The sequence below is a fragment of the Cardiocondyla obscurior genome, linkage group LG16 (assembly GCF_019399895.1).
Source record: "Cardiocondyla obscurior isolate alpha-2009 linkage group LG16, Cobs3.1, whole genome shotgun sequence".
In the NCBI taxonomy this organism is placed as follows: domain Eukaryota; kingdom Metazoa; phylum Arthropoda; class Insecta; order Hymenoptera; family Formicidae; genus Cardiocondyla; species Cardiocondyla obscurior.
The window spans coordinates 2537631-2551071 of NC_091879.1; the positions used below are offsets into that span (position 1 = coordinate 2537631).

Sequence of the window (13441 nt, forward strand, 5' to 3'; positions counted from 1 at the left end):
TACGTTAAAGAAATAACTGTTACGTCTTTGAGAACTTAACGACCTCAATTGCGTTGCCAATGTAGCGTATTACGTCGCAAATGACTGATTTTTACCGGGACACGAAGGCAGTGCTCATCATTTTATCGCAGCGTGGAAAATTCTCGTAGAGGCACCGCGGAATTCGAAAAGTAAAGTGAAAGCCAGGGTGAAACAGCGGAGATCGCGGATCTCTCGCGATGATGGCACTCAGACTTGCCGTTGAAGAGTCAGCAGTCGTTATCGAGGCGCAAAAGAGGAAAGCAATACCTGTTGCATACGTCAGTGATTCCTCTTCCGGCACGAAAACTTTGAATATTGAGGAACGCCTCGTTACTTGGCGAAGCTATTTTCTACTCTTCTCGAAAAAAAAAAAAAAAAAAAAAAAAAAACCCCGCCGCTGAAAGATTTATTCTCCGGTACAGGCTCTAAACTTTACATGTTGCAATTTTTAATCTCGAGTCATGAGAGGTTTAAAAAATGTTTCCACCGCTTTTCGAAATATACGACACACGTTTTGTCCGTTTTATAATTTTATAATAATCTTACCTTTAAACTGAAAGACTTAAATATAAATGTTTTTTGAGCATTGAGAAAACGCATTTTTCTTGCCGTATAAATTGCGTCTTTGATTATTCATTTCCACGGGATATTATTTTAAGCCGTCGCAAAATAAAAGTTCTGCAGAGAGAGCGTGAGATTTTAATTGACCGATATTTATTGCGGTACGCGCAAAAATGCGCACGCGGAAAGATCCGTGACGCGTATGTGTCGCGAACGGGGCCGGAGAGGGGTGGAGTAGAAGCTAAGAGCGCCGTCGAAGCAACGGTTATCTCGGCAATTAATATGATTGAGGAGACATCTCTCACGTCTACGTAATATCTAGCAATGGCCCAAGTTCTGATTGCTTTCCCCGTTCCACCTACGCTTTGCCTCGCTATCTCGAGTGCCATAACCCTTGCGCGTTTCCTCGCTCCTTCCACGGTGTCCCCCGAGTTAACGAAGCTGAGTTACAGCGGGCGTTCCAGTCGCGAGGTCGTGGCTTTTTAACCCAGTTTCTCGCGCCATCCATCTCGAAAGAATATCTTATTTCCATCATCCCTCTGATTTTTAACAACTTCGGATTATTACTTCAGCCCGGAGTTGCGCGAGGAATGAGACTCCCCGCGAGGTCCGACGCTATCGGGATGCTTGATAACGCAAGGCTCTTTGTTATACGAAAATATGTTACCGCTAGGTAAAAATTGTATGGAGACCACGCGACGTTATAATGAATAATTAATCAAGTAAATTTAATTCGGTTAATTTAATTTGATTTGATTTTAATTAATGTTAAACTTAACGAGTAGAAAAATAATTTTGGAAATAATGAGATACGTTTCTTGTTTTTTTTTTTTTTTTTTTCGAAGAGAAAAATTCGCGGAGGTCAAGATGATATGACATGGATCACGACATCTCGTAAAAAGAACTTTGCGAGAAACGATTGGGCAGATGGGTACTTAACAGAAACTTTCGGTGTAAATGCTCGCGAGATATAGAAACTGATCGCAAACAATGGTACATTCCGAGATATAACGCAGGATTTTCTTCAACAATTCTTTGGGGACCGCTCGCTAAGTCGTGCAATCCAGGGGAACGATTTCCGCATCGCTGATGCGGCACGGAATTTCGAGACGGGCGGAATTTTCGGATGAAAGAGCTGTCGAGAACGAGAACGGGCCTCTGTCGTCTTCAAACTTGTCCCTCGGCAGGAACAAAAATCATCCTCGCGATAACCCGATTGCGAGAGTAATGACGTGTCTTGTCGCGCTGAGACAGTTTTAAAGCGGGAGCGAATTTCGAGAGAGCGAAAATTTTGGAATCGACTGGCGAACTTGGGGTATTCGTAACAAAGCGACATCAGAGGCATACCAGAAATCGTCTCCGAGAGAGGACTAAGCACCGCGTGGCAAGAATTGAACACTCGTGCCGGCGAGGATACTTAACGGGGGAAGTTTGCGCGGCTCAGGTCGAACCGGGGGGGGCTTTGTATATTGCGCGCGCGAGAGAGATCCCCGGCGCGAGAGAGGAACGAGAAAAGCCAGGAGATCGAGACGACGACCGAGAGGGTGGAGAAGCGGCGCGCGGAGGGTTGGGCGAACGTGAAGGGAGCGCCGAAGAGGATGGGAAGAGAACGACGACCATCACACTCAAAGCGGTACGTGACACACCGGCTATGGTTCTTATCTGCCGGCCCCGTTTTCCGTCCCCGCGGTGCCACGGATTCCGCAGGGTTCTCGTGATAATCCGAACATTCCGTCCTCCCTCCACGTTCGCGAGTCGACCTCCGCCTCCGTCGCGTTCCTACGGCATCTCTTTCCTCCGCCCCGCCGTCGCCAGCCGGCAGCCAGCCTCCGGGCGTCGGCTTGTATACCTTACAACCGGTATGTGACGTTATAATCGCGGGCGTGTGCTCATCCCCGCGTGCGTACGGACGCGCGCCTGTCGAACGTGTGCGCGTGTATCACTCGCGGCCGTCTCGTCGCTCGCGTAATGCTCGCGTTATCCGGCGTACGCGCCCCGGAAACGGCGGCCGCAGTTTGCGCGACTACGTCACGGCCGGCTCGTAAACTCGGCAGCTCGGAATCAAACGACTCACCCTCGCCGGGGTAGCTCGCGTATTCCTATAATGCCCGCGGGGTCGTCGTCGATGCCACGTGATAAGTTCATACGGAGGATGGGTACGTGCGGACCGTTCTTCTCTCACAGGCGCTCGCTTCTTGTCGCGTGAATTTCTTTTCCACGACACCGGGGGGGTCGTCGTCGCCGTAACGACGACGAGAGAACGATCTTGTTCTTGTAAAGTATGAAAAACTTCGGTCACATTGTAATTGCAATGAAATCTAATTGCGGAGAACGATGTCGGTATATTCTCGAGCGTAATAATTCTTATTTTGATACTAATTTATGTATTACTTTTAGTTTTGTAACGTAATTGATCTCAGCGTTATGTGATCACTCAGGAATATTTTTGTCGACCGAAGACGGTCTACCGCATTACGGCGAAACGGCCGATAAATTCCGCTCGGTTTTCCCCGCCGTCCAACGCGGTTCGAAAGAAGAATCGATTGTATACGAGAATGGGAGCGAATGTGGGTCGACGTTATGCATATCTTCCTCGCAGCCGCAACGTTTCTTAGATCGTTCAATTCTACGCGAGGAGAGAAAAAGGAACTGGATCGTGGCGCGGCTTGTCGAACTCGGTCAGGCGCTCTCGTAGGGATGCGCGGAAGGATCGTTTCGTGGCGGCTGCTCGCGAGAGAAGCAAAGGTTGAGTGCCGTGAAGTCGCAGTCGTTAAAGGCGCCGCGAATAACGATGGACTCTTAACGGTCGTTTGAGAAACAACTTGAATCCCCGCGACAAGAGGCTTACCCTCGCGAGCGAGCGTAGGATCGTCGAAGGGGATTTCCGGCGGTATCCTAGAAAAGCGGCGTCTCGTAAAATCCCGCCGGCCCGAAATCCTCGGCCCCGATAATTGACGCGGAATCGGCACGTCGGCCTGAATTTTTTACCCAACACCGTCGCGGCTACGTCCGGAAATGGCGCACTCGGTTGTAAAACACGGCCGCGCGCGCGGTGACAAAAGGACGCGGATGCACTAACTGTGTGTGAATTGTTAACATCACACCGCGTAACGATGCGGGGACTTTTGATAGATCGGCACTATGCATTTTCCAGAATCGCCGGTTAGCAAACAATTTATCGCGGACATATTGTTTTATGTAGACGATAAACCTTTGCATTCTGAACTAAATTAAGCCCTCCGGGCGGAGCAGCCGCGCGAAGATCGCGGATGTTACGCGGGGGGGTCGAAAACGCACGCGGGCGTGTTAATAATTTTCAAGCAACTTCTTTTTTCGCGGATCTCGCGCGAATTTATTAAATCGCGCGACGTAAAGTAACGCGAGAAATATCTATTCGCAGTTCCGGTTGCACGTATGTTTTAGGAGCACTTCCTACGATCTCCGAATTATTTCTAGCTCTGTTTAAATCCCACGGTTATTGCAACGCGTATTTCGTTAGCGTGTACAAGAGATTTTCTGGTTGCTTAGAGGCAAGTGACATCTGCGTCGCGGAAATTCGCGGAAGACGCGGAGGCTCCTCGATTGTCCCGCACATCGGGAAAAAATATCTCCGTCGCCTCTTTATTATTCCCCCGGATGAAGTGCCCAAAGGGCCAGGGCGAGCCTTTGTGTTCGCGTCGCGACTTAAGACTGGCTCCTTCTTAGTTCCCGGTCGCAGTATCTCGAATTGCAAATTTCGCCGCGGGTGCAAGTAGGTACAAGGAGCGAAAAGACGGCGCGGAGGCACGACGGGCGATTGCTAAGGGGCTTCTTACCTTCAGAAGTCGTTGGTTTTTAATTATCAGAGATGCAGAGAAAAACTGCGCGCGAGCGAGTGAGAAAGGGAGAGAGCGCGAGAACGAGGAATAAACGACTCTGATGGAAACGCGAGCCCGCATTCGTCCTAATTAGCGAAGAAAAAAAGTCCGCATCGACGCGCGGACGAGATAATCGCGGACGGTGTGCGCGCGTGCAATGGCAGCGAAACTTGCCCGTCGGGTGTATAAAACGATAAATAGCCGCGCGTCACGGAACGCGCGAGGGAGAAAAAAAGAACGAGATAGAGAGCGACGGGGGAGGAGAGAGAGAGGGCGCGGGAGATGGACCGAAAAAGGGGGCGAGGGAGCGAGCGAAAGAGGGCGAGAAAGGGAGAACGAGAGGACGAACACATGTCCGTGTCACCGCCGTCTCTCCCGGCTGGATCCTGGAATTTATGCCGGCCAGTGAATCACGTCAAAATTTGATTTGTCGATGGCTTTTATAGCGGCAAGTTATTGCGCGCGTTATGTACAAATTCGGGCGCGGTATACGCCGCCGGCGGGCGCTACCCCGAACATTTCCACTTTGTCGGTCTCGTAATGCTTCCGAATGCAGAAAAACACATCGCCGGGGCCGCGGATATGGCGATGTGATTTGGAAATGCGCAAACCCATTAACGGCGGCTATGTAAGCTACGCTAGCGTAAATAAACATTTTAATGCTGTAACGGCCGCGTTATAAAGCCGTGCGCGTATAAAAGCCTAGTAATTCTGTACCAACGGGGACAATGCGTCAAAGCACTTAACATAATTCTTGAAAGCTCGCCTCCAGCGAGGCATTTAAAAGGGATTATAAATCTCTCTCTCTTTCCCTCCTTTTCTGTTGTTCTTTATATCTCTCTCCTCTCTCTTAATTTTTTTTTTTTTCGTCATTCTTTAAACGAAGATCACGAATACCATCTCGAATCAATAGAGTAATTTAGAGTAGAAAATAATTAAGATCTCAGGATCAGAAGAAGCCGAACTTGCGACATCTCGTTTAAATATTATTGCGAACTCATTTTAAAATATTTTTATTACTCGCTTCTCCTGCGAGAAATTAAAGTTCGATTATTTTTACGCTCAGAAGCGGGGTGTTATTGCGAAAGCATTACACGAAAAAACGATTAACATTTATTTTATAATTTCAATAAAACTTCAAATATATAAGTAAAATATGAGCAATAATAAATATCATGTTATTCACGTAAGGGATGGAAATCGCGATTTTTAATAAAGCCGAGAATAATATTACAAAGGTAAACAGCTGTACGAACCGTAATTGCTGACCAATTGGTTTTGTTCGCAAAAATATATTTTGTAAAAGCCACTCGTGCGCTGTACAAATAAGATTTCCGAATCTGCGTTGTAAAATTCAAGGAAATTGTTTTGTATTAACACGGCAGATTGACGCAGAGGAGGTTTCGAAAAAAAAATTAACGGGTTTTCTTTCGTTTTTTTGTCCTTCCGTCCCGTCAAACTCGTGTAAAAAAAAAAAGAAAAAAAAAATTTTATCTCCCGCGCGCAGTAAATCAAGTGTGCCTTTCAGCTCGCGGCACTCTTCTTCGTCGAAACAATACGCGGGAGCGAGCGATGAAAGAATAACGACACGCCACGCGGTATCGCGAGGCGCAGAGCTAAACATCCGGCATGTGCGCAACACTGATTTTCGCGATGAAGCGCATCGAATCGGACGCGTCGAGAAAGCGCTTATTCGGCAAGGGGACAGGGGGGAGGGAGGAGGAGGAGGAGGACATGGTTTTTTAATGCGTGCGGCGGTCGGGCGCGTTCGCGTTTGTATGCAAAGTACGGGCGGATTTTCCGAAGCTGCATCGTGCAGCGCGGCTGCGGCTTGGAGGACTGCACCGACGGGAGATATGCATATATCAAGCGGGCGCAACGAATATATCATTCATAATTTGTTCAGAACGGTTGATTTGTAGCCCGCGACGTGCGGCGTCGACCTGTCCTCCCCCCCGGCGGATCCCCGCCGCCGTGGCCCCCCCGGGGCCCCGCTCACGCCGTCCTCTTTCCCTCCCCGTTCGCGTCGGGCCGCGTCACGCGCCATTCTATCCCTGCGCTCTCCGCGTAGATTGAAATTAATACCCAATAATGCTTGTAAATCATTAGGGAAATGCACGAGCCGTGTTAAAACCGCGCCTCCATCCGCCGGTAACGGCGGTCACTCCATATTTGTTCAGCGGTGCTTTCGCCGATGCGCGATGGAGAGGTCACGCAGTTGCGAAGGCTCGCGTCCGCGTTAACTATCCGGGATTATCAGGCCGGGATCGTTTCGCCGGGCGTTGCGTTTTGCAATTGATTCCGCGAGATGCTTCAGTTTTTTTTTTTTTTTTTTTCCGCGACATTGCACGGCCCCATTATTCCATCGCGTTTTATTTACATCACGCGTTAGAGACGCGGATGTCAGAAAATGCGGCTAACGTTGTTAATAAATCTACCTGCAAAAATTGTGTAATCGGATAAGAGACGTTGGATCTGGACCGCTAATCACGGGCGACCGCCGATGAACGTTAATAACGCTTCCGCATTACGCGTACATAATATAATAAAAAAATATTACGCGCGGAGGGAGCGAGAATGGAACCGCGCGAATCGTGCCACAGTCCGTCAGTCAATAACGCATATAAATAATACCACGACGCGGCCTATTTTTCACGCAGCTTCGATCGACGCGCCACGACAAAAAGCGTTGCGTTTAATACCACGAAAAAAAAAGAAAAAAAAAAAAAAATTAATAAATAAAAAAAAATGTACACCTTCAGACCGGCGATTCTTTCGAAATGCGACGGACGATATTTCTGCGAGACGGAACGCGGCTAAAGATAAACACCAGACGAGAGCGGGGGCTTCGCACTTAGAAACATTTCCGAGGAGTCGTAATAGCGGAAGTCTCGAATCCTGTCCCTCAGAAATCCCGGGGCGAGCGGGTGCTGAGGTACGCGACGAGGCTTTATTCGGGATTTCCTGAAGTCTGCGTGGAGAAACGCGAGCCGGGTGCGGGTATGCGTGTGTGATGGTATCGGTGCTCGAGCGGCGCTTGGGAGTACCTAATCTCGCGTTTCCTAATGGTAAACCGGGGGTGCTTGCAGGGTTGCTTAGGCGCTCGCTTTCTCTCTCTCTCTCTCTCTCTCGTGTTCCCGAATCGAGTATATTACACTTACTACTGCAGAAGTGATACCGAGCCAATGGGCAAACACAAGTAAATCAAGATTGCTAGTGATTTGTGGCGGCCGCAGTGCCCCGGTGAGTTCGGGCTGTGAGTTTCGTCGCTCCTTGATACCGGAAACGGCCGTTTCGGCCACCAGATAAAGGTGTTTCTACGAGGAACGGCAACGACGACGGAGACGGTGACGGCGGCGATAACGGTGTCGATGATAACGACGCGAGACGACGATGACAATAGAGCGTAATGCACGGACTCGTGATTATTTTACGTTATTTCACTTAGAGATTTTTTTTTGTTATTCGACCGGAAATCGATTTTTACAGTCAGCCGTGTGTAATGTGAGGATTACCTTAAATATATCGAACGGTGCAGGTAATAAAAAAAAAAAAAAAAAAAAAAAAACGTTTTTAAAATCCCGATGTAATTCGAAATGTAATCCGATGATTTAATAATTTGATTAATATTCAATATATTACTGAAAATTAATTTAGATGTGACAAATATCGTCACGATGTCCCACCCGAGGTTAAGTGTTTTCGAGACGGACAGCTTAGCCGGTCCCCTATGAATAAAAAGGTTCATCTAAGAACGATTTATCCGACGCGCCCTTTCTTTCATCTGGATGCAAGTCTAAAAGTTCGACGAGGAGACGCGCGTACGTGCAACAGGTGGCCCATAAAGCGTGCACGTCCGTTTATCAAGGACGAACGAGTGCATTCGTATTGACTGATGGGTGTTAAGGTCCATTGTAACGGTGATGTGATCTGTACGTATCAGCCCTAAACTTGAGCGACAGGAGTGCCGATTATTCGCGCGGTTTCTCACGCGAATGAAATCTCGAAAAGTCGGCTGATTCGCGGCGACGTGCTCTCGCACCCTAAATTTCTAGCGCTACTAATGGTAAAAGAATATTTTCAACTCACCGATCTGATGCGCAGCAGCCTCCGCTTTTGTAGAAAAAACAGCCTCCGGAGTTGTAGAAAACACAGTTATCGCGATTCTGTAACAAATAGAAAATTTATATTGAAGAGGGATGTAACTTGAAACAATATTCATCGTAAAAAGAAAAAAAAACATTTTACGCGTCAATTTGTCTTCCAATTAAATTTTTTATAAATCAACTATCTACTTTCTGAACAAAAAAATTTTTAAGACATTAAACTTGTCTTAATTTTAAGATTTTTTTACCTCCGTGTATTACATACACGTACATCGAAAAGCAGATATGTCGTTCGCTGAGGCGGCAGCGGTTAGCGTACGTGATCTTAGCGTAGTGTTTGTCGAGTCTCACCCGAAAAGCACGTATGTATGTTCGCGGAGCATCGGCCGTCGAAGACTGAGAAGGATTGAGCGCGTCCCGTTACTTTTTCCTCCGCCCTCTCAACTCGTACCACCGCCGCCTAGGGTTACGTACGCTGATCGCTGTCGCCGCAGAAAAACGTCATATCTACTTTTTCGATGTACACCTGTTGTTTATTGCTGAAAATAATTAATATCTAAAACCGGTTCCATTTTTTTTAACTCTGTATAAGCGACGCGAGCTTTGTCTCGAAGTCGCGTACAATTGAAACCGTAAAGAACAATTTGTAAGTTAATGTTAGGATATTCAGTCTGCTTTGCTCGCAAAATCGTAAAAGTAATCTCGAGCGGCGGCGAGATACCGGAAGAAACGCCGCGAAAGAGCTATTGTCGAAATATCTCGTGGCGATGGAGCCGGGCGAAGATCGCAGATCGGTCGCGCGCGGCTGGCCAGAAAACTTTTATTAGCGAAGTGTCTCATTAGGTGGATTTCATACCGGCGTTCGGGGGAAAGGTGGACTCGCTTTACGGTCGGGATCAGGGGGGGGGAGAGGGGACAAAGAGGGCCGCGGGACCTGGAGGATACACCTCGGCGAATTCGCAGACAAGGTGGGCCCGCCGAGGCTCTGCATCACGGCCCCCTCGCGGCTTGCCCCACGACGATAGTAAAAACTTTTACAGTCCTTATAATTATGGGTAATTCGCGGTAATTAACGAGGCTGGACGGAGTCACGCCGGCAATTTTCTGAGTAATATTTCTGCGACGATAATATCGCGCTTCCCTGCGCCACGCCACGGCGTTTGCCGCCCTCGCGGTTGCCCTCGCTCTCCCACTCGCCCATTTCTTCCCTTTCCCGCCCCCCCTCGCGTTCCTCCGCGTCGCGAGTATCAGGATTAAGAGTCCTGCCGCTACGTTCTTTGGGGATTTCCCGATCGAAGTGGTCGCCGCTCGGAAGTTTCCCTCCGCGTCGGTGAAAACTGCGGACGGCGGCGCGCCCTAAATTTCCAGGGCGAGAGAGCTTTTCCGGCACGAAATCGCGCTCCTTGTCATCGGGATTGTAAACGTCGAAGCGCGAAATGGCACGGCTAAAGTCTTCCCCGTGTGGAAATTTATTTAGCTAATCTGATTTTGTGGCGAATGGTTAGACCACGCAGATTAAATATAGCTCTGTCATTTAAAAAAAAAAAAAAAAAAAAACAAAATCTGTCTAGTATCGATCGTCTAGTCACTGTCCAGCGCGTACCGTGTATATAAATAGATGTCTAAACGTTTTTTGCCGCGTACTTGTTTACTGTTTTGTTCTGACCTTACGCAAGGCTCGCTCGACTGCCGAATTCGCCGGACAAACAGGTTCTCGCCGTCTGCTGCCCGCGCGTCCTCCACCTTGCGAACTTGCAGTGCGAGGATTGCCGGCCGATGTAAACACACGCACGTACTCATACTGTCGCAGGAACCGGTGCATTCGGCAGTCGAGCGTTGCGTAAAGTCAACACGCGCAATAAAACTAGCACGCGGCGAAAAACTGGACAGTTTCGCTAGACAGCCGCGAGATGAATCACGAATTGGCTAGCTAATTATTAGGTAACGGCGGGAATCAATTTCCACTCGGGTTGTTTGTCGGTAAATTATAATGCACGTACGCAGGTTATAATCGCAGGGAAATAAAATTATATTAGCCGTATATCACTCACCTTCCTTTTCGTTATACGTATATTCGTGTTTTAATTTAATTTAATTCATCTCGTGAGAAAGCCGCGCTTATTCGAGATCCCCGCAATCGTCATTTTATGCAAAGCGATGACGTACAGAGAGACGCGAGGAAATTAAAGGCGAGTTAAAAGCCGGCGCGGTAAAGTCTTTTCCACTCATCGTAATCAAATCTGACTACCGGCTAATAATGCGGATTAATGCGAAAATCGCCGGACGACTCGGCGATTTCGAGACCGCTCGCGCTGCCGCGGCGCTCGTATGAGAGGAAGCGAGGAGGAACGTCTCGCGGTGTTCTCTTTGCACCGGGCATCGCGCAGTAAAGATCCCCGAAACATATCCCCGAGTCGTATACGCTCGCCGGCGAAACCGAAGCATAAGCGCGCCGGGATGCACGCAGCCGCAATGAATGCAAGTACCAGGCTAATTTCTAATAAATATAAAGAGAGTCCCTCTCCCGCCCTTTCCTCCGCCGTGTCTCCGTTGCATGAGGACTAGATATCACTCCGGCGGTGCATGCCTCGTACTGAGATTACCCGAGATATTCAAATAAATTCTCTCTCCTTCCCGCCGTTCCCTTTTTCCGCTTCCCGTTCCCTCCCCTCGCGTCTATCCTCCCGTTTCCTCCTTCGCGGAGGCAGCTCGAATGCGCGAGTACGCTCGGCAGATTTGCGAGGGACTTCGGCGAACTCTGTGGACGCACGAGCGGCAATCTGCAAGGATCTCCTCTTCGAATTTATTTTATCGTTTCTGCTGGGAATGACGTTCCGTAACGAGACATAAATTCGCGAAGTCGGAGTAAACAGGGCTGTACGTAATGCGACCGCGCCGGTTCTTCCGCGAGCACGACATCCGCACGGGTTTACAGTCTCGGCGACAAATCGGCAAGAAGGCGTACACGTGGTACGGGGCCCTAATTTATGCCCTTTCCCCTCCACACGCGAGCGCTTACGGCAATCCTCCTTAGAGCGCATTTAATGCCCACTTATACCAGCATCATTTAATTAATTCCGCCGCATCTCATTATCTCTATCCGCCGTTCTTTTTTCGTCACAGTCGGCTCGAGAAGCCGTCGATATGCAAAATAATTACGTTTCCTGATCTCACGGGATCTTAAAACGTTTCGAGAAGTGTATGGGGGGGGGGAAGGGGTCTATAAATTTTTGCGCGAAAGCTTTCTCTCATTAAGTCAATTAAGATCAACGCGCGGTTCACAGGCCTCTCTTTCTCAAATCACTAAAAATAAATGAAATTGTTTAATGGATTGTAAACGAAATTAGTTAATGTATGTAATTAATTTGTCGGAAGAGTTTCGCGCGCGGACGTTGTAGTAAAAGGGGTGAAATATTGAACTTTCATTTGGACGATTCCAGACGGGGCGATGCGGAGGATTTTCCCTTGCCTTTTCATGAGATGTGAGTCTCGGTCTGGTAATTCGATCATTCGTATTCTCTGGCCGACCCCGGGTCTTCTCGACATCGGGCGATTGCGATTTCGTAACAGTTGCGACAACGATTCACCACGATGTTGTACGGCCAGAAGAGATTTCAGCGGAACCTATTTTTGCCGTCGAAAGGGAAGGAAGAGAGAGAAAAGTTTGATAAGCGACTTTACGTAACGCGCTAATATCTCGCCATAAATTTGCGCCTCTGTTATTCGATTAATTCATAGAAATCTTGAATCGTTTAATTCGAGTGCTTTTCATTTCGCTTACTTTTCAAGCAATTACACATTGCACTTGTGTGTTTTTTTTTTCTTACAGAAATAAAATATGACTGATAAGTTGCATTTAATTAATTTATAAAACTAATGACAATTTTTGCCGAACACCTATCTGCGAGATTAATTATTTAATCCTCCAGAGCATTTATTTTATTTTACGATCGCGTCGGATTATCCGTTCTAATATGGGTTGAGAGAAAAAAGGGGGAAAGAACGCGAGTGAACGTCTTCTCGTCTCCCGAGAGCGCCGGATCACAATAGACGGGCTTTTGACCTAAGGATCGTAAGACGGAGACGAGGACGGGGGCGGTAATTCGATCGTTCGTATTCCCGGAGATCGGTCGACGTGCGCCCTCGCGCAACAACAGTTTCCATCGGACAGTTGACGATGTGTCGCGGCGGTTCACCACCCACGTCCTCGTTTCTACCCCCGGCGCCCGCCACAAAGCGGGCACATACACTGACGGTTGGCCGCTTGCACGGTGAGCTGAACTCAGCCCCCGTGGGGGTTGGTTGGTGCTCTCTCTCTCTCTCTCGCCCCCTCGTTCCGCTCGTTTTCGTTCCTTCTCTTCGTTCCCGTCTTCCTCGCTCTCGCCCACGCGCTCGCTTCGCCTAGATACTGGGTGACCAGGGGGGATAGGAGAACCGGGGGGTGAGATCTGCCGCTGCTGCTCGGTATAAGCCAGTGCGCGTCAATAACCGTCCATCAGATGTAATAGCTCCCCGAGACACATCGGTTGCATTTAAATGGCTGCTTAGCCGACTCTGTCTCGACGCCGACGTGGATCTATGGAATTCCATCAAGCTCCACGGGATCCCTTATCGTCCTAACCGGGTCGTCGCGTCTCGGTCCAAGCACCCCCCAGACCCGAACCTCGCTTTCCTCCTCCCCTCCCCCCCTTGACGGTGCCTCTCTCGCCCGCTCGCTTGCTACTGCGATTTTCTTTGCTGTTCCTGAGGAGCGCGCGCGTTCGCGGTTACTTGCCTCCGTTCGGGGATGAGAGGCGCGGGGTGGGCGGAAAAACGCGGGGAAGAGTCGTTCCGCCATTCTGCCTGCGCTCGTTTCTTCCGTACTAGAAGTTCCTTTGTCGAACTGCTGGACATTCC

At 48.8% G+C, this 13441-nt stretch overlaps 1 long non-coding RNA gene across 1 annotated transcript in view; it reads right to left on the minus strand.

Annotated features, from left to right (window-relative positions):
• LOC139108925 (uncharacterized) overlaps positions 1-13441 on the minus strand; it is a 104387-nt gene that overhangs the window by 18711 nt on the left and 72235 nt on the right. Inside the window, exon 6 of the long non-coding RNA XR_011546747.1 lies at positions 8529-8605. This is a non-coding gene — a long non-coding RNA (uncharacterized lncRNA). The remainder of the gene's footprint in view (positions 1-8528; positions 8606-13441) is intronic.